Below are 20,456 nucleotides of genomic sequence, written 5' to 3' on the forward strand. Positions count from 1 at the left end.
CGGGAGGGGCCACCAGGGAGAGCGCGGGGGGCTTCTCCCCCACCCAGCCCACCCGCACCTCCAGCCCTGGCCGCTCGGCTGCCCTCCTCTCTGTCTGGCACCCTCGCCCACGAGCCTGCTTTCTGCCCTCGGACTTCTCGTTCGTTCGTTCGTTCGCTCGCCGATAGTTACTGTGCGCCTACCTACAAGCTGGCCTTTGTTCCAGAAACTAAAATAGACCAAGATCCCTGGCCTGGTGGACTTTACGTTCTGGCAGAAGAAGGGGGGAGGCTAATAAGCAAGAAAGTCAGTGAACCACAGGCTGTGTTACAAGGTAGGGGGTGGGCACGGTGGCGGCCTGGGGCTCCGGGGAAGGTGACGTCTGAGAAAAGAAAGTTCTTCCTTCCTCCTGGAAGGAAGGCCCCGGGTGGATCTCTGAGAGCAGCATTCGGGCTGGACGCTGGCTCTGCCTGGAGGAAGAAGCGGGAGCTGGAGACGGGGAAGAGTAGGACCACGAAGGGCCTGTGTGTTCCTTTCCTGGGGCTGCCGTAACAAATTACCACAAACCGGGTGGCTTAAAACAACAGAACTTTATTTTCTCACAGTGCCGGAGGCCAGAAGTTCAAACTCAAAGTGTCGGCAGGGCCGTGACCCCTCCAGAGGCTCCAGGAAAGAGCACTGCGCTGTCTCTCTCCAGCTTCTGTGGCTGCGAGAAATCCTCGCGGACACGCGGCCCAGGCTCGGCCCCCTGCTCACGGCCTCCATCCTGGTCTCTCCTCCGTTGCGTCTCCTCTTGTAAAGACTCTCGTCCCTGAGCTTAGGGCCCCCCCCCCCAGTTAATCCAGGATGATTAAGATTCTTAACCCACATCTGCAAAGACCCCCTTTTCCAAATATGGTCACATTCACACACACCAGGGATTAGGACTTGCACACATCTTTCTGGGGGCCCAGGACACGGGATACGCAGTCTCCTGGAATGAATGGGATTGGAAATCTGTGTGTCCGGGTTGGTTGGAGGTGTTCCGGGGCAGCAAGGTGGGAATCCTCGATTCTCAGACGGGCTGTAGTCCAAAATGTTACAAGCCCACCCTAATCGGATCTTTGGATGAGCGTGGGTGCTGAGTCCTGTCTTGGCCTCCCCTACCTGCTGGACAGGTGCACTCAGGATACAAGGGGGGCCTGTGCCAGCCACCTCCCATCCTCAGACACCCCTGGAGGCTTCTGTGCAGTGAGATCACCTGTTCACACGCTCAACAGACAGCAACAATGGCAGCCACGTGTGGGCACTTCGGTTATCAGAACGGGCGGAGAAGCCCCGTCCGGCAAGACAGGAGAGCCCACACTCCACAGGGGCGGTGATGGGGAGGGCTTGGGGCAATGAGGGGAGTGGGCTGAGCCTGCAGAAGGCTGGGTGGGGGCTCAACACTGCCCCACACAGGGGTCCAGGGAATGGAGTTTGGCCTTGTGTGGGGCACAGAGGTGAGAGTGGTGATGGGGGGTGAGGCTAGAGAGAGGAGCAGGGGCTGGTTTCAGGGAGCAGGCCTGGCAGGGCTGGGGTGGCCCTACTCTGGAGCCATGGATGGGCTCCAAGGGGGCGGCGATGATGTGGTCAGGTTCGCTGCTTAAGAGTATGGTCGCCAGGAAGGACTGTGCAACATGCATCTGAGGTTAAGGGCACCCAAGGTCCGTGGTCATATCAGGAGTTTTGAATCACAGTACAATGCAGCATGGCTGATGTCCAAAGCGCTTTCCCACTGTGGTCTGACCTTCCCTCCAAACCCGTGCTGGGAAGTGAGGAGGGCTCCATGCTCTTCATGGGAAGTGGGGAAAGGAGAGGGGTCAGAGGAGTATTTTTTTATTTTCCTGCTCAGATACCTGGGTGTTCCGACCACGGGCAGAATGTCAAGAAGTTGGAAGTCCCATCCCTGTTTGTGGCCAAGTGGCTGAATGGAAAGTGGGGTCAGGAGGTTCCCAGGAAAGGCCCAAGGCCTGGAGGTTGGCACAAAGGCCTGTCTTGGGCAAAGTGCAGATTTACTTCCTAACAGCTGAAGAAGCAAACGTGAAGGAGACAGAGGAGAAAAGTCCACGGGTGGCCAAGAAGCACCAAGCAAAGAGCTTCCTGTCGTCATCTTGCGTGAAGCCAGGACAGAGAACGACCGCTCATTGTGTCCTTTTCCATCAAGTTCTTCAAGCAAGTGGATGAACCGTGTCTTTCCCGCTTCCTGCAGGGCAAGAATCAGTTGATGAAGTGGGAAAATTTCTCAGGGGTCACCCAGTGCCAAGTGTGGAATAGGACCTATCACCTCACCTGTGGACCTGGGGACCATCAGGACAGGTAGCTAGGATCCTCAGCTGGCTCAGAACCCCAACTCACCAGTCCCAACACCTTGGGCACCTCACGCACCCTGAATCTTGGTTTCCCCCCTCGGTAGGAGCGCCACCTTCTCAGGGTTGTTTTGGAGACTAAATGAGACAACACATGTAACAGTCGTAGTGTTTTGTCTGGAAAGCACTGAACAAAGGCCATTATTATTATTACTACCATTACTATTTATATGCCAGTCACCGTGTCAAGGGTTTAAGGCACCCAAACTTCCCCCCAAGAGTTTCGAAATTTAGTGAGGTGGACAGACATGAAATAAATGAGTACATTTATGCACAAGTCACTCCGGGCTTTCAGATGAGGAAATACTGAATTCCTTACCGTGAGGCCAAGAAAAGGCTCTGTTGCAGGCTATTGAAAGAATAATGAGGTGAGAACAGCACAATCATTTAGGCATGGCACATATCTAAACGAGCCAACTATGACCCTGAATCCTCAAATTCACTACTCCCTGCTGGGGTCAAAGCTGCAAACAGAGGAAAATTCATAGACTTAAATACTTTATATATGAAATAAGGAGGATGATGATCTAATACAAAGAAATTGAACATTGGAATGAAAAGAAAACCAAATATGTAAAAAGTAAGGAAAGAAAAATAAAAGAATTTAAAAATCCCGAACAGGAAAAAAAAAAAAAAAAACAGAATTGATAGATAAAATTCAAGAGCTGGTTCTTTCAAATAAAACCAACAAAATTGATAGAATTGCTGGCTAGACCTATTTTAAAAAAGAGAAAAAAGGGTCACTTGGGTGCCTCAGTAGGTTAAGCAACTGACTCTTGATTTCAGCTCAGATCATGATCTCACAGTTCATGGCTTCAAGCCCTGAGCTTGGGACCTCTCTCTCCCTCTCTCTCTCTCTGCCCCTCCCCTGCTCTCTCACTCTCAAAAAAATTAATTAATTAATTAATTAATGAACTTTTTTAAAAAAGAGCAAAAAATCCAAGATAAGAAAAATTAAGAATGAAGGAAACAATGAATTCTTTTAAAAAGTGGAAAATGGTATGCTAGAAAAATTAAGTCTTTATGAAATGGATGATTTTAAAGGAATATACAAATTAAAACATCAATTTCAGAAACAGCAAAATCCTAAGTAAACCAAAAGCATTAAGATCAGAAAACATCGTGAAAGTGTTATCTCCAAAATAGGTACCAAGTTCAAGTGGTTCAAGGGAGAATCATTTCAAATAGTAATTAGACAGACATAATTCCCGTGTTATGCACGATGAAATGTTAGCAACAGACAAAACCTTCCCCAATATATTTTACAAGCCCATATAATGTTACTCCTCAAAATTGACAAGGATACTGCAAGAAACAAGACTACGTCGCTAGTGACGGGAAGCCCAAGCACATGAAACCAAATATTTGCAAACCAATGTCTCAGTGCGTGAAACAAATATCACACCCTCAGCAGGAAAGGTGTGGTGCAGAAATGCAGGATGATTTTACGGTGGAAAACCTGCCTGCTTCCCTTTATTAAAAAGTCAAGGAAGAAAAAAATGCAATAAGGAATCCGTTCACCATGGACAGAAAAAGCCAAGAATAAAAATGAGAAGAAATGTGCGCAACCTTTGTGAATAGGACCTCAGTTCTTTATTGTGAACTAAAAGAACGGGGGGTACCCTTGTCCTTGAATGGGAGGACTCCATTTTGAACACATTAAAAGTTCCCCCCAAATTAACCAATAGAGTGTTTGCTATTTGAATTTAGGTCCCAGTGCATTTGGGGAGAAAGAGGAAAGGAGAAATTTGATAATCGTGTGAAAGTTCATTCATCAATTTTTCCCCCCCAGAAAGGGCTCACTGCACATCAAGAGCTGAGGGGTTTTGCTAAAGGAGCGTGGGGACTGGGACCACGCGTCTCTGGGGCAGGGAGAGGGCAGGCTGTGGAAAGCGGTCAGGTGGTGCCCGGGAGCTCTGCGGGCGGTCGGTGGCCATGGTACCCGCCGTCTGGCCCTCCACCCAGATGAGCTGGTCTCTGCCCGCACCTGCCCCTCCCTCCTGTCTGCACAGCCTCACCCCCACCCCCAGGCTGTATATCTCCGTTTTCCTGCTTCGCTGACCCCCGTGTGAATGTGTGTGGTTAATGTCTACGGCCAAGGCTGTGGGGATCAGCAAAGAACAGTCAGAAAGGGGCTCATTGTCACCTGTTGGGATGAGCACTGGGCATTGTGTGGAAACCAACAATAAATTTCATATTAAAAAAATATATATGTCGTTAGATTTTTAAAAAATAAAAAAATAAAAGAAGCATCGTGTCTCCTCCATACCCTAGCATAAAAATATAAAACGCTGTGAATAAGTTTAACAAAAAATGTACAACACTGTTGTGCTGAAAAGCACAAAATATTCAGAAGTTAAAGGAGCTCTACCTTTTGGAATATTATACTAGGTTCATAAACCTGAAGATTCAATAATATTGAGGTGGAGATTGTCTTCAAACTGATCTATGATTTAATGCAATCTCAATAAAAATTCTAGCAGCTTTTTTTGAAATCACGGAGCTGATTTTATATTTCTATAAAAAGTACAAAGACCTTCAATAGCCAAAGTAATCTTGAAAAAAAAAAGTGAAAAGAACAAACTTGGAGGACTTATACCACATGATTTCAAGGCTTTCTATAACAGCACAGAAATTAAAACTGTAACATTGGCATAAGGTAACCATACGGATCCAGAGAACAGAATAGAGAACCCAGAAAAGGCTCAAGCAGAAACGGTCACAATTTTTAAGAGATACAACTCATTGGAAGAAAGGGCGGCCTTTTGGCAACGGCGCTGCAAAATTGGATCTCTCCGTCTAAAAAAGGAGCCGTTCCCTTACCTCACACCATACACAAAGTTTCTAGCGTGACCAGCCAGGTTTTGTGTCTTTGAGTATTTCCATCTCTATTTCAATGGGATGCGTGAGGAAGTCCTCCCGCAGGTTAACCCTGGGTTTCATCCCGTGCCCTGGACGGGGAGACTGACGATCAGTGAGGTCAATGAACTTATCTAAAGGGGGAGATACCCCGCTGGACATTCAGTGTCCAGCTTCCCGCCTCCAGGGTCAGCAGGCTTTCCGGTGGGTCATTTTGCTTTCTGGGACCCTTGTAGTTCAAAGATGACCTCACGGGGGGCCAAAGAGGGCCAAAGTCCAAGGGGAGTCAGTGAGAAGATCTGCTGACATGGTGTCTCAGGGACCAGCAGGCCACGAGGCCTGGAGTGCCAGAGGGGAGAGTGTCTGCTGTCCCAGGCAGGTGGGCACGGGGGGCCAAGAGGAGGCAAGATGCGGGGAGGGGCAGATTCTGAAACTCGGCCGTGGAGACTGCTGGTGGGGCCTGCGGCCTGGGGCCCTTGCGTCAGACCCCGGACGATGCACCCTGATAACTAGTAAAGAGATCTTCAGAGCCCAGGCTGGGGGCCAGCATCCTCACCCCCAGGGGACCCTCAGTGTCCCAGCACACGCCTGCAGACCCCAGAGAAGCCTGGACAGGCCGGAAGGGGACACTGTTCTCAGGGCTTTGCGGGGCTCCAGGGACCAGGTCCTGGCAGACCTGCGAAGCCAAGTGTGTGTGTGTGTTCCTGAGCTGTCGTGCGTCTTGGAGGAGACATTTATCCACCCTAGGAGGAGAGGGGAGGGTAGATAGGTTCCAAAAGAGCTGAGTGCCTTCTCCCTGGTGGGAATTTAGGGCTGATTTTCCATCTTGGTTTTTTTTTTTTTTTTTTTTTTTTTTTAAAGGAAGGTACTTTTTTATTGTGTTCTTTGAACATCGCAGTCAGCTGGGGAAAAAAGAAACAAAGTTTGCACTAAAAGCAGGAATGTCTTTTATGACAGGAAGAGGACCCGAGAGAAGTGGCCGCCAAGGATTTCTGCCGCAGGGCGGAGCTGAGGACCAGAGACGAAGGAAAAGCCAGCGGCCGGGCCGGTGTGGAGGCTGGAGAGGTGCGGGGTGGGGGACACGGCCCCTGGTCCTGCATACGGAGCCTCCAGTGGACGACTGGCCCACAGGCTGGCATCCTCGGTCTGGTGCCCGAGGGGCAAACATGCCCGGGTCGGCACAGATCGGCATGAAGAGTCCCTCTGCCAGAATGACGGCCAACATTCCCGAGAAGCCTTATGGTTTTCAAAGTGTTTTTAGTAGCCACATAGAGCTGGAGAGAAAGGGTTTCACATGAAACCTTACCCGGGCTGTCAGTGGGGGGAAGGAGGGTAGGAGTGGGCCAGGTGGTGGGAGGGGTGGGGAGATTTGCGGAGCAACCCAGGAAGTAGCCATTGAACAGCTGAGGCTGAGTAATCTGGAAGGTTCTCTGGGGGCAGTGCTGGCCTGCCTCAAGCCGGCAGAGCAACAGCCTCCAGGGACCGTCCCTTCCTGGGTACTTCTGTAGAGGGCACCTGCTGGGCATGACCTGGGTGCTGGTTGCCAGGGACCCAGAGTTAAATCTGCAGACACCTGAGACCTGGGTGGTTTAGTCGGTTAAGCATCTGACTTCGGCTCAGGTCATGATCTCACAGTTCACGAGTTCAAGCCCTGTGTGAGGCTCTGTGCTGTCAGTGCAGAGCCTGCTTCAGATCCTCTGTCCCCCACTCTCTGCCCCTCTCCCCCCCTCAAAAATAAATAAACTTAAAAAAAAAACCCTGCAGACATTCGGTTGGCAGTGAAGGGCACAGTCTGAGAACTATCACAATCACAGAGAAGGATCGATTTCCCGCATCAGTGCTGACAGAAGGTGATCGTCAGTCCATTGGGAGACAGTTTGGATTCATGAGCGTCACCGAACATAGGGGGTAAAGCTGGGACATCAGCCACACCAGCAAAGAGGACCCTGGCAAGGCAGGTGTCTTAGTGGCACTGTTGTTCTGTTTGTCCGTTTCATGTGTGTGCGTGGATGTCAGGGTCCTGGGGCCGCTGTGATGAGTGACCACAAGCCGCACGACTTACGACGAGAGAAACTCATTCTCTGGAAGTTCTGGAAGTCAGAAGTCCAAAATCAAGGTGTTGCCAGGGCCACGCTCCCTCCAAAGGCTCTGGGGGAGCACACATTGGATGTAGGGCCCAACATACACTCAACGTGATCTCACCTTAGGATTCTTACCTTAATCACATCTGCAAAGATCCTATTTCGAGATACAGGCATAGTATTCTGGGTGAATATGAATTTGGCGGCGCGGGGAGGGGGACGCTATTATTCAACCCATTGCAACAAGGTCCCTGAGTTTGCTGAGTATCTGTCTCGCCTATATTTGCACCAAGACAGAGAAAGTGGTATATACCCAACCTTTCCTCTGGGCCGTGTTCATGAGGGCTGGACGGTAAGATTCTTGGGCCATATTCATCATCAGTAACCAGTAACAATAAACTGCTGGTTTAAGGGGGGCTGGTGAGGCTTTCTCCAGGGTTTTGCGGGGCTGAGGTCAGAACCCTATCCCAGGGCCAAGGAAGCAGTGAATGGCAGGATCAGGGAGGGAGGGCTGGGAAGGGCCCGCCTGGTGGTGGCACCAGAGAGCAAGTCGGGAGCGGGGATTCCCTGCACTTGCCCCCGGAAAGGAGCTCGGGAGTTTGCAACCTGCACCCAGGCGTGGGGTGCACGCAGGGGTGGGGTGAAGGGGGGGTCAATCCCTGCCAACCTGTAGCCCTCACATTAACATAAAAAATGCGCAAGGGGCCTTTGGTCCCTGAGAGACAAGCTCTGTGAGCTGCCCAAGCCCGTGAGATCTGCAGGCGGGATGCTGGTGGGATCTGTCCCCGTCCTGGGATGTCACATCACACAGCACCATCGAGAACTGAATGTGCTTGTGGCAACAGCTGTCTAGGGAAGGTGGGCGGTGGTTTTTATCGCCCCAGTACTCCGATGAGAGCGCTGAGGCCGTGGGCCCCAGCGCAGCCCAGTCGGGAGCGGTGGGGCCAGATTACGTGGGATCTGCCTCCTCTCGCTTTTGAGTTCTCGGATTCTCCATCTGGAGCTGTTTCCACGCTGGTGCAACGTGCTCCCTGCCTCATGGACGCGGGGCGAGGGATGGTGGCTTGCGTGGGGAGCCCGCCTGCTTTGCCCCCGAGGCGCCGTGTTCTCTTAACCACTAAAGCTCCCAGTGAGACAGGCCAGTCCCCACATACCTGTGCCCACCTAGCTTCTAACGCTCCAGGACTCTGCTGTCCCCACTGCTGTGGGCAGGCCCCCGTCCGTAATGGTGTCTCCTCCCACCACCCCTGGCCCACAGGGGACAGCCACCACTGAGCCTCCGGGATGCTGGGCCCTCCCCGGCACGTGCACGTGGCTGTGGTAAATGCCACGTGGCCGTGGCCTTCTTGCTTCTTCCAGACTCTCGATGCCCTTTCTCTGTCCACCACAACCTTCCTCACCTTCCCCCTCTCGTGTGGACCAAGATTTCTCCCAGCTTCCGGAGGGCACATCCGTGGTCACTCCTGAGTGAACACACGCCCCCTTCGCAGACCTCCCCTCCCCACCCCCTTCTGGGCCCACAGGGCCCTGCTGCTCCTGTGGGAACGTGTGGGCGAGGTTCAGACCCCCGCCGGACGACACTGGGACTTGGCCACATTTGTTGCACTGGTGGCAGGAGGGAGGAGGTGGGTTCTGGGACGCACGTTGTCCCCCAAGGAGAAGTCTGTGCGTTCCCCTCAGGCAGGGAGACAGCTTTGGTTGTCCAAGAGGAGGGCGGGGCCACTTGTGCAGGCCCAGGGGTTCAGGGGAACCCAGCCGCCACGTTTTCTAGGGCGTCCATTTGGCTGTCCCCGTGCACGTCTGAGTCCCAGTGCTTTGCTCCAATCGGGGCCCCGACCTCGGCTGACAGGAGGGATGGCCTAGGTCTAGGCCGGTTGGACCGGGCGCGTGACATGTCCCGGGAAGGACTCAGTCATAGTGGGAGCCTTGGCACAGGGAGAGGGGTGAGGGTCTGAAAAGTTTCGTCTCGGCCCACTGACGTACAGTCTCATGAATTCTAAACTAAAACAACCTCCAGAGCGGAATGAGTGACATTTGAGGGAAACGAAATAGGACAGGAACAGAGGACCCAGGATGGCCACATGCGAGGACACACCGACACCGGCAGGCAGAAGGGCCACAGCCCTCGTCGCTTTCTCTGGTCACAAAGCAGCAAAATGTGCGTTAGTGACAAAAATGTGAACTCGGCGCCCGGCCGCTTGGTGACAGAAGACACATCCCCTGGCAACAAGTGGATGGAGGAGGAAATGGCGACTACGACAAAACACATCTGGAGTCAGGAAACGGGGAAGAAATTGCAGAGAGGTAGAGGGACCGTGGCTACGCAGCACCAGGGAGCATTTTCAGGATTTGAAATGCCTCCTTTACCAAAACGGGAAGTTGAGCAATTGGGTCCCCAATGTCCGATGTCAAGAAGGCCTGAGGAAATTGGAAGGAAAAATAATAAAAGTGGAAATAGGTGGCATTGGCAGGTCACATGAACAGCAGAAATAAATGCATTTAAATATGAAAAGAGTCGGGGCCCCTGTGGCTCAGTGGGTTGGGCATCCGACTTCGGCTCAGGCCATGATCTCGCGGTTCATAAGAAAAAAAAATCTACTTTTGTTTAAAACAAAAATCGTATAGGGGCGCCTGGGGGGCTCCGTCGGTTAAGTGTCCGACTTCCACTCAGGTCACAATCTCGCGGTTTGTGAGGTCGAGCCCCGCGTCAGGCTCTGTGCTGACAGCTCAGAGCCTGGAGCCTGCTTTGGATTCTGTGTCTCTCCCTCTCTCTGCCCCTCCCCTGCTCATGCTCTGTCTCTCTCTGTCTCAAAAATAAATAAACATTAAAAAAATTTTTTTTAATATGAAAAGAGTTGAAGCCAAGAGCACATCCAAACAAAATAAGTTAGAGGCACGTTTGGAATTCATCCAAAGCATCTCTCAGCCTCGGCACTCCTGACATTTTGAACTGGATCATTATTTGTGGTGGGAGCTGTCCTCTGTGTTATGGGGGTGTGGCCACGTTCCTGCTAACACCCATCCCCAGACGTGATCACCAAAACTGTCCCCAGGTATCACCAGATGTGCCTGGGGAGACATGGCCCCTGGCCGAGGGCCACTGCTCTAGAAAACACAGATCAGAAGCCCACAGACCGTTGCATCTGATGGGTTCCTGATTGATCTTAGCCTCTCAAGGAACACATCATTTCTATGGTACGTAATTTGCTTCTGAAAATTCTTTGTGCATCTCACGTGATAAGAGAAACTGAATGAGTTTAAGGTACAAGATTTTTATGTGGGGACACAGAGACAGCAAAGGCCAGCTGGTAAATTGTGCTTCATTTCCAAGCAGGAAAGGACCCAAAGCTTTGGAATAAGCAAGTTGGGAAGAGTGGTTTCTTGTTAATGAGTAAAGACAATACAAGTTCTGCTAACACAACATCTTCTAATTGATCACATTTGGAGGGAAACACTATCAAAATGCCACCCAAACGAGGCCAGGAGTGAGTGCCCTTGGGCCCCAACAGAACCACGTTACTGTGAGTAGCACCAAGTTCCTGCACTCGCCCTGCTCTGCAGGGGGACCCGTGACTCTTTCCGGAAAGACCCTGTCTGGTCCAGGCACCCGTGGCGTCTGTCTACCACGGTTGTTATCTTCTGCTCTGGCTCCTTCGTTGGAGGGACCTCCCTCCCCATAGCTGGGAGGGCTTCCCAGTCCGTGCTGATGCACTGAGCAGAGCTTTGCCTCCTGTGTCCAAGGAGCTCTAAATCCTGCCACCTCCAGGAAGCCATCCCCAGAGCCCGGCTGTGCTGGGCAGAAGTGGGGATAAAGAGCTCCCTGCCTAAGCTAGAGCGGCTACAAGCTCTCGGGACCGGGGTTTCCCAGTCCATATAAGTCCATCAGAAGGGACCTCAGCAGGTGACAGGCAGGGGAGGCCCGCTGACCTTTTCTGCACTCTGCCCCGTCCGTGTGGCCCTGTCACAGCACTGCCAACAGGCAGATGCCAACCTCACCGGCTGTTCTGCACCCTCTGCAGCCAACGTCAAGGCGTCAGCCTCCCTTTAAAGGAAAGTCGTTTGTTCGTTTGTTGGAACCATCCTCATAATTAGTTTAACTGCACAAGCAGCAGTTCAGCTCTTACTGGGAGCATCAGATAGGTAGGGACCGTGACTTTGGTCTATGTCCCGTCCTGGTGTGATCGTTAGTACCGTCACTCTTAAGAGTGTCTTGCTTTGTTCGATCCTCTGTGCCCACCCTTACCACTCGTGTGGACACGCACGTATGTCACCGGCTGCTGAAACCCTTTCAACACATCTAGCAAACTTGGTCCTTTTAAACACCAAATCATGCGGACGGTTTAGGGACATTTTGGGTAGAAATCCAAAGGTCGCATGGAGTCAATCTTTCTAAAGGGAGCACCTTTAAGAGGCACGACCTTGATGACCTCGGATCCTCAACCTTCCTCTGCGCCATCCCAGCCCTGACCTTCCTCTGCCCCACTCTAGCCCCTGCGGCTCACCCGGGTCATTGCAAGAATGTCTTTTCCTCCAATATACTGCCTGCGTCCAACTCCTCCATCCACCACACCTGCCAGAGTAATTTGCAAAGCAGATTATATCAGGCATCTCCCTGTGTAAAGCCGCGGCGTCTTCCCTGGCTGGGTCGGCAGGTCCCGCGTTGTTCCACCTCCCACCCTCAGCAGGTGCCTCACGGTTCCATGCCCCCCACAGTGGGTCTTATGGGGCTCCACGCCCCCAGCAAGCCTTAGGTGGCTCCACCCGAGCCCTTTCCACGTGGCTCCACCCCGCAGGAGGTCCCGCGTGGCTCCACCCCCAGCAGGTCCGGCGTGGCTCCACCCCCAGCAAGTTTTCTGTGGCTCCACCCCCAGCAGGTTCTCTGTGGCTCCACCCCCAGGAGGTCCCGCGTGGCTCCACCCCCAGCAAGTTGTCTGTGGCTCCACCCCCAGCAGGTCCCGCGTGGCTCCACCCCCCCAGCAAGTCTTCTGTGGCTCCACCCCCAGCAAGTCCTCTGTGGCTCCACCCCCAGCAAGTCCCCTGTGGCTCCACCCCCAGCAGGTCCGGCGTGGCTCCACCCCCAGCAGGTCCCGCGTGGCTCCACCCCCCCAGCAAGTCTTCTGTGGCTCCACCCCCAGCAAGTCTTCTGTGGCTCCACCCCCAGCAAGTCCTCTGTGGCTCCACCCCCAGCAAGTCCCCTGTGGCTCCACCCCCAGCAGGTCCTCTGTGGCTCCACCCCCAGCAGGTCCCGCGTGGCTACACCCCCCCCCAGCAAGTTGTCTGTGGCTCCACCCCCGGCATGTCCTCTGTGGCTCCACCCCCAGCATGTCCTCTGTGGCTCCACCCCCAGCAGGTCCTGCGTGGCTCCACCCCCAGCAAGTCCTCTGTGACTCCACCCCAGCAGGTTCCACGTGGCTCCACCCCCCACCCCCAGCAAGTCCTCTGTGGCTCCACCCCCAGCATGTCCTCTGTGGCTCCACCCCCAGGAGGTCCTGCGTGGCTCCACCACCCCCAGCAAGTCCTCTGTGGCTCCACCCCCAGCAGGTGCCACGTGGCTCCACCCCCACCCCCAGCAAGTCCTCTGTGGCTCCACCCCCAGGAGGTCCTGCGTGGCTCCACCACCCCCAGCAAGTCCTCTGTGGCTCCACCCCAGCAGGTGCCGCGTGGCTCCACCCCCAGCAAGTCTTCTGTGGCTCCACCCCCAGCAGGTTCTCTGTGGCTCCACCCCCAGGAGGTCCCGCGTGGCTCCACCCCCAGCAAGTCCTCTGTGGCTCCACCCCCAGGAGGTCCTCTGTGGCTCCACCCCCAGGAGGTCCTCTGTGGCTCCACCCCCAGGAGGTCCCGCGTGGCTCCACAGCCCCCACCCCCAGCACAGATGCCAGCTGGCCCTGAAGACACGGGCCCCCGGGATGGGCGACCCTTGCCAGGGAGGGCTTCAGGAGGGGCTCTGTGCCCAGAGGCAGGAGTGGACAGGGCCTCGTGGAGACCCACCAAGCTCAGGCAGGCTTCCTGGGTGGAGGCGGCAAAGCACCGCTAGTCTTGGAAGGTGCGGGGAGTGGCCAGGCAAGAAAGTGCCCGAGGGGGGACCGACGGAGCACAGCCAGGTGAAAGCAGGGTGCGTTGGACACACATATGGGAGGGGCCGGCCGGGGCTGGAGGCTGGGACCCAGGGGTCAGATGTCCCCACTCTCTGGTCCCATGCCACCAAGTCCGGTTTCCCATAAAGCCACAGATTGCCTTCCCAGAACGTTGCGGACTAGGGTAGAGCGGCCCGCCCAAGGCAGGGCCCTCCCAGCCTGAGACACAGGACTGCTTCCAGACGGGGTCTGGGGGCTACCGAGGAGCATTGTGGGGCAGGAGCCAGAGTGGCCCGTCCTGAGGGGCGCCTGGCGCCACCTGTGTCCTGAAGAAATGGGGCTCATTCGGACACGAAGCCACCACAGGAGGAAAACCAGCGTTCGCCACGCCAAGGGGGTCGGCCACCGCCACTCGCAGTTTGCTTGCTTCTGAGTTGGCAGCCGAGACAGGTAGGCAGGCAGTCAGTTCTGAATCCATAATCCCGTCCTGGTTGTTGGAGGCCGATGGTTACAGGCGATGTGTGGCTTTCCGGGCTGTTACCAAGAGATGCTGGTCTGACTTTCTGCGGGCTGGCTCCCCGGCTGCTTTGGGCAGGGCGTGGTCCAGGCTGCTATTTGTGCTTATGGTCTGACCATTGCCCGTTTGTGTTTCAGTCTTTCAAGTGAGATTGGGGGGGAGGGCGGTGTTTTGGACATGATGACCTTCACACCAGAGACACCAGTACAGAGCACCCCGTGTTTCCGCACCTGCTAGGCTGGGGTTGGCTCAGGGCCAACAGGGGGCAGGTCTAGCTCAGCGGCGGGCAGAAACCCTGTCTTGGATGCAACACGGCCACGTATCAGGGCGGCACGGGCGCACGGGACCGTGCCAAGAGAGGCATGCGCCCGGGTCCCCCCGGGCCCAGGTTCCGTGAGAACCGCTTTATTGAGACAGATGGTATGCAGTGGATTGAGAAACTGCCACGGTTGGGGAAACAGCGAGAAGACCTTCCAGAAGAAAACACTGAAGAGGCAAGTGCCAGATCGAGGGAGGAAGGCAAGTCTGGAGCATGTGGGAAATTGCAAACTAATTTAAAACAATGGGAGAGGTGGGGAGGCTTGCGCGGTCCCAGCGCCAGTGCCGGGGGATCTGGCCGGATGGTGGTTCTGACTGCGTTTCAAGTGTAAGATATACTTTGATTAATTTCTCTAGACTTCACCAGAGTTACACCAGCAAGTCCCAGAACACTAATTAAGGCGAAGAGGCGGACAGTGACTCACGCTGGAAAGAGCCCAACTGACGAAACCCTCCCAGCCCTCGGAAAGCATCCACGGTCCTCATGCGATGGGAATTGCCTTGATCAAGACAGCTCTGGCACGAGGTCAGCACGATAATGGAGACAGAGCTCTGATTAATGGGCGTGTGTGTGTGAGAGTGCGTGCACGCATGCGTGTGCACACACACACGTGCGCAGGCTCTGGGTGTGTGTTCCTGGGAAACGCTGGCAGGGCCATCTGGCCGGCGCTTCCTCGTGGGGTCACCCCGCAGGACACTGATGGGATGGCCGGGCACTCTGGGGTTTGGATTCCCGGGAAAACAGCGGAAGCCCGTGCCGAGGGAGATGCGGGGCTCCCCGGGGCATCACCTCCTCCAGCTGGACGCCACCACCCAAGGCCCCCGCTGGCTGACCAGACTCTCGCTTCAAGGCTCGAGTGGTGGAGGACGGATCGGCTTCCACCCCCCGGAGCACGGTGGGGAAAGCGGACGAGAAAGCATCCGTATCCTGGCACAGAAATGGGTGTGTAAGAAAACAGAAGGGCACCCGAGCAGGTCTTTTCTCTCCAGGGGCTTCAGGCTCTGCCGTGACCGGCCACTGTGGCTGCGGGGCTGAGGGCCACCCGGCGGGGCCACCAAGAGCCCACGGGCTGGGGGTCACCCACGTTCATTGTTCTCAGTGCAGAGCGGGAGGAGACACGTGGCGAGATGCCGTGAAGGGCACCTCGCGTGCGGACGGCCCAGCGGAGCTCCGCACGGGCAGTCCGTGGGTGTGCACAGGAACCCACGGCCCTCCCTGTGGATCTTAATACCCGATGCATTATGCCTGCGCGAGGCAACGTAGCTTCACCCCGGGTCCACGTGCAACGGTTTGAGGGCAGATGAAAACCAGCTCGCTATCCCGAGGTAACTTCTCCAAACCTGTGAAGGCCCGAAAATGGTGGGTGCGTCTTTCACAGCTGCAGGGTGTGTGCGTGTTAAAAACGGAGGCAGGAAAGCCTGCGGGTCAAGAGCAAGAACTCTGAATCTCTCTTCTGCCTGTCCTGCAACTTCGGGCTGGTCACAAGCTGTGTGGGTGGCCTCAGTTCCTCTGCCAGAGGACAGCGAGTGAGAGCACCTGGGCCAGGGGCCACGGGAGCCGCCACAGGAAACGGATGAGAGGAGGCACAGCCCAGAGCACTGAGCCATCACTCTGGGATGTAGTCAGGCTGGCGGGACGCAGCAGGGCGGACGGCTGGGGGCGGCAAAGTATCACAGCGCACGGGGCGCGAGGAAGCCCCAGGGGCGCGTGGCCCAGATTCAGGAACCTTTTCCAGTGTGTAACCAGAGCACCGACACAGGAATAAAAAACGCTAGCACGGCTCCTGGGGCGCCTGGGTGGCTCGGTCCGTTAAGCGTCTGACCCTTGATTTCAGCTCAGGTCATGATCTCGCAGTCGTGGGATCGAGCCCCGTGTCGGGCCCCTCGCTGAGCGTGGAGCCTGCTTGGGATTCTCTCTCTCCCTCTGCCCCTCCCCCCTGCTCATATTCTCTCTCTCTTTCTCTCAAAATAAATAAACCTTTAAAAAGTATTTTAAAAACCACTAGTACGGTAACAAAGACATCTTAAATTCTCAACCTGTGGAGAGGTTGTGAGAGTTGATTTTATGTGTCAGCTGGACTGGGTGAAAGGATGCACGGTGACCTGCAAAACGCAGGATTTCTGGTTGGGTCTGGTTGTGTATCCTGAGGAGATCGGCTCTGGAATCAGCAGACTGAGTAAATGGCCTTCACCAATGCAGGCGGATACTATCCCATCCCTTTAGGGCCCAGATAAAACCAAAAGGCAGAGGACCAGTGACTTCCTCTGTTTGAGCCGGGGCAGCTGTCCCTCCCGCTCTCAGACACTGATGCTTCTGGGTCTCTGGCCTCGATTCGCGTGGAGTGACACCCCCAGCTTTCCCGGGTCTCCGGTTTGCGGACGCGGACCGTGGGACTTCTCAGCCTTGACAATCACGTAAGCCAGTTCCTGTAACTATGTCTCCGGACGTGTCCCATCGGTTCTGTTTCTCTGGAGAACCCTCATGCACAAATACTACGGTAAATAAAGGAGCTCGCCTTAAAGAGGGAAGGCGGCTGGATGGGAACGGTCTGAGAGATGTGGACACACGTTGAATGACGGGCACAGGACCAAGACGGAGAACACAGAGGAAGCACTCCTAAGGCGACACCTGTGGATCCTGGGTCGCGACGGGGACGTTAGAGTGCAAGGTCGTGACCTGTGCCTCCGTGTTCCCCCAGGCCTCACTGGGTACCCCTGTGCGCGTGCGCTTTGAATTCAGCCGATTTGATCTTGTTGGTGCAAGACTCTACAACCTGGCGTGAGCGTGACAGAGGGGCACGCACTGGTTGTGCAGGCAGAGCAAATGCACGCTCGGCCCGCCGCCCGCGGTCAGCCCTCCCGGGAGAGGTCGAGCCCCTCCCTTGCATTGGGAGCGCCCGCCGGCACACCCGGCCGGGTCACAGGTGCGTGCGAGCCCACGGAGTCACCCCTGACGAGCGGATCCTAGATGCCAAGTGCCGTGCCAGGGCCTGGAGGGCCGGCGGGGAGCAAGGTGACAATGGCCGGGCCCTTGCGGAGCTTAAGCTTAAGCCGCACTTCGGAGACAGACAAATCAGGCAGAAGGGCAAACTCAAGCTCCACCCCTCGTCCCTGTGCCCCACGAAGGAACGTAGTAAAGAAACATTGCTGTGACGTCACCAGCGCCGACCCTGACGTCACCAAGCACAGATGCCTAAACTGTGCTTCCAACGTGGCGGAAAAACAACTGAAAAACGTTGGAGGTTTTTAAACTCGTGATGTCTTTCACGTCTCGCACAGAAAGGGGTCACCCAGACTATGACAGTGACCAGCTGAGGGCCGTCCCCGGGGCGCAGCCGTGGCACACACAGGGCACGCCCGCTTGCCCGCGTCAGCCTCTCTGCAGCCTGCTGAGGGCTCTCGGCCGCCCCACCCCTCCCGAGCCCCCACGGGGGCTGCGGAAACACATCCTTCTGGCCCTACCCGCCCCCCCCCCTGCCCCGCCAGTGAGATCAGGCTCCATGCGCCCCGACCCCCAAGGGGACCCCGCTCGCTCGGCCCAGCTCCTCGTTCCGACGAGGCCACCCGGGCCACGGCCGCGGCAGCTCAGAGGTTGGCTGCGTTGGGTCCGGCACCCACCCCCCTCCGGCCGGCCGGGGAGGGGGACCCGGTGGCTGTGCGGAGACCAGGCTGTTTACTCGGAAGAGCCGTGGGCAGGAAGATACTATCGACACGGAGGACATAAAACTGAAGGCAGGGACATTTTCCTTTTGTTCCTTGTGAATCCTTACAAGTCCCGGAATGGACAGTGGGAGGGGCTGGGTCCTCAGGGTCAACAGGACCATCCAACAAACAGCACGCGCAGCTTTTTCCAAAGTGATTGGCTTTGCGGTCTCTCTCTCTCTCTCTTTTCTTTCTCTTTCTTTTTCTTTCTCTTTCTTTCTTTCTTTTTCTCTTTCTTTCTCTTTCTTTCTTCCTTCCTTTTTCTTTCTTTCTTTTTCTCTTTCTTTCTCTTTCTTTCTTCCTTCCTTTTTCTTTCTTTCTTTTTTTCTTTCTTTCTCTTTTTCTTTCTTCCTTCCTTTCTTTTTCTTTCTTTCTCTTTTTCTTTCTCTTTCTTTCTTTCTCTCTTCCTTTCTTCCTTCCTTTTTCTCTTTCTTTTCCTTTCTTTCTTTCTCTTTCTTTCTTTCTTCCTTCTTTCCTTTCTTTCTTTCCCTTTTTTCTTCCTTCCTTCCTTCTTTTATTTCTTTCTTTATCTTCCTTCCTTCCTTATTTTCATTCTTTTTCTTTTCTTTCTTTCTTTCTTTCTCTTTCTTCCTTTCTTTCTTTCTTTCTTTCTTTCTTTCTTTCTTTCTTTCTCTTTCTTCCTTCCTTTCTTTCTTTCTCTTTCTTCCTTCCTTTCTTCTTTCTTTCTTCCTTCCTTTCTCTTTCTTCCTTTCTTTCTTTCTCTTTCTTTCTTTCTTTCTTTCTTTCTCTTTCTTTCTCTCTCTTTCTTCCTTCCTTCCCTCCTTCCTTCCCTTATTTCTTTCTTTCTTTCTTCCTTCCTTCCTTCCTTCCTTCCTTCCTTCCTTCCTTCTTCTTTCTTTCTTTCTCTTTCTTTCTTTCCAATCTGTGAATTTTTGGGTCAATAGCAACATCATAAAGAGGCAGCTTTTGTTAATCTTGGCATCAGAATGATGTGTTTTCAAAATCTGAACCAAACCAAAGAAGTAACAAGTTAGAGAAGTAAGCCTGAAGAAGCAGCATACTGTTTTGTGGGGAGTCTGCAAAAGAAAACAAACAAACCACAACCATAATCGGGGGAAAAAGCAGTCTGCTGCGGGCTGAGTAAATGTCTAGCCCCACACTGTGGGAAGCTTGAAGGCTTTCGTCCGAGCTGAGCATGGGAAGATGTGGGTTTTAAGACTGATGCATCAGCCAAGGTTCTGGCCTGGCCGCGCTCTCCTCGTCTGGGATGCGGTTCCCACCCTCCCAACAGAGGGCTGCTGTAGGGTAGTGTTGCCCGCCCACAGATCAAGAGAAGTGTGGGAACAGCCTTCGAGGACCTTGACCCCGAAGAATGTTTGAGTGTGTCCATCAGAAACGGAAGACCCGCCCACCTGTCAGTGGACACCCCCGAGCCAAATGACCTAAGTTGGGACATTTGAATCCAGGAGCGTGGAGATTGCACTTAGCTTTTGACACCCATCTGACATTTCTTCCCATCTCTGGGGATTGAAAAGGGGGCACATCAACACAGCCCCAGGAATGACAGCCAACGTCTGACTTGCTCCTGTGTCATCACATGTACGTTTCTCAAGAGCCCTGCACGTGTTTTTCTTCTTTGATTCCTTCCTCGCAGAGGGGGAAACAGAGGGAAAACGGGTCATTTGTTGCGTTTATTTCTTGTGCTGGGTTGTGTCAAGTCAGAAAACTGTCTCTCTGTTCTTCTTCCAGCAGTGGAACAGGAAGACAGGGAGGCCTTTTCAGCCCCGGTGGCTGTGAAGGTGGCCCTCGTGGTCACCTGGATTCCTAGAATGTTACGCCTGGCGGTTTCCGTTTTCCTCAATGTCATTGGAAAGGTTACTGTTTGAACGTGGGTTGTTATGATGTCAACATATCAGAAAAGGTTTCCCTCTCCTCTAATAAAGTTCTGCACGCGTGACAATTGTTAGCAAACAATGATCTAATTCCTGTTTTGGTGGAAGTTTTGAGCGCATTATCTCTTAGAGCTTTTTACATCATGAATGGACAGGCAATCCAGTTTAAATGGATGTAAACGACTAGGACAGTGTACTTTGGGGAGGGTTCGGGAACCTTCAGGAGAAGTTTGGTCCAGCAGCTCTGTGATGCAGAGGGACAGAGGTCCCTCAGGCCCCCGGCTCCCCCTGCATGGCAGGTGGAACCACAGGCTGACCACGCCCTGCTCTGAAGGAAGGGAGTCGTCCCCAGCTGGATTCCGGAGGCTCACTGAGCCACCTCTGTGTCTTTCTTGACCCTGTGCTATTTTCAAGTGTCCTGGGGCCCCCAGGTGATGGGCTCTGGTGGGGCCTCGCATCAGAAGGCACCTGTCTGGAAAGCCACTTGCTGAAGGGCTCCCTGGGAAGACCCCGGGGTGGATGGCTCTGAAGAGGCATGCGCCCCGCAAGCTGTTCCCCTCTGGGCCTGGAAAATTCCCAGAGAATCCCGAGCAGGGACACCTCCAGGCCAGCTGCTGTTTCCAACCCCATGGGCCCGCTGACCCCATCCTCAAGTCACCAGGTCTCCACCCTGGCCAGCTCAGCCA

At 54.3% G+C, this 20,456-nt stretch overlaps 1 protein-coding gene across 1 annotated transcript in view; it reads right to left on the reverse strand.

Moving 5' to 3' along the window:
• Nucleotides 1–315: 315 nt before the first annotated feature.
• TWIST2 (twist family bHLH transcription factor 2) overlaps nt 316–20,456 on the reverse strand; it is a 77,723-nt gene continuing 57,582 nt past the window's right edge. The window contains exon 2 of the mRNA XM_053902915.1: nt 316–2,203. The gene's annotated coding sequence lies outside the window, so the exon portion shown is untranslated. The remainder of the gene's footprint in view (nt 2,204–20,456) is intronic.

The sequence above is a fragment of the Panthera pardus genome, unplaced genomic scaffold (genome assembly GCF_024362965.1).
Source record: "Panthera pardus isolate Hobbes unplaced genomic scaffold, ASM2436296v1 HiC_scaffold_10, whole genome shotgun sequence".
NCBI lineage: Eukaryota > Metazoa > Chordata > Mammalia > Carnivora > Felidae > Panthera > Panthera pardus.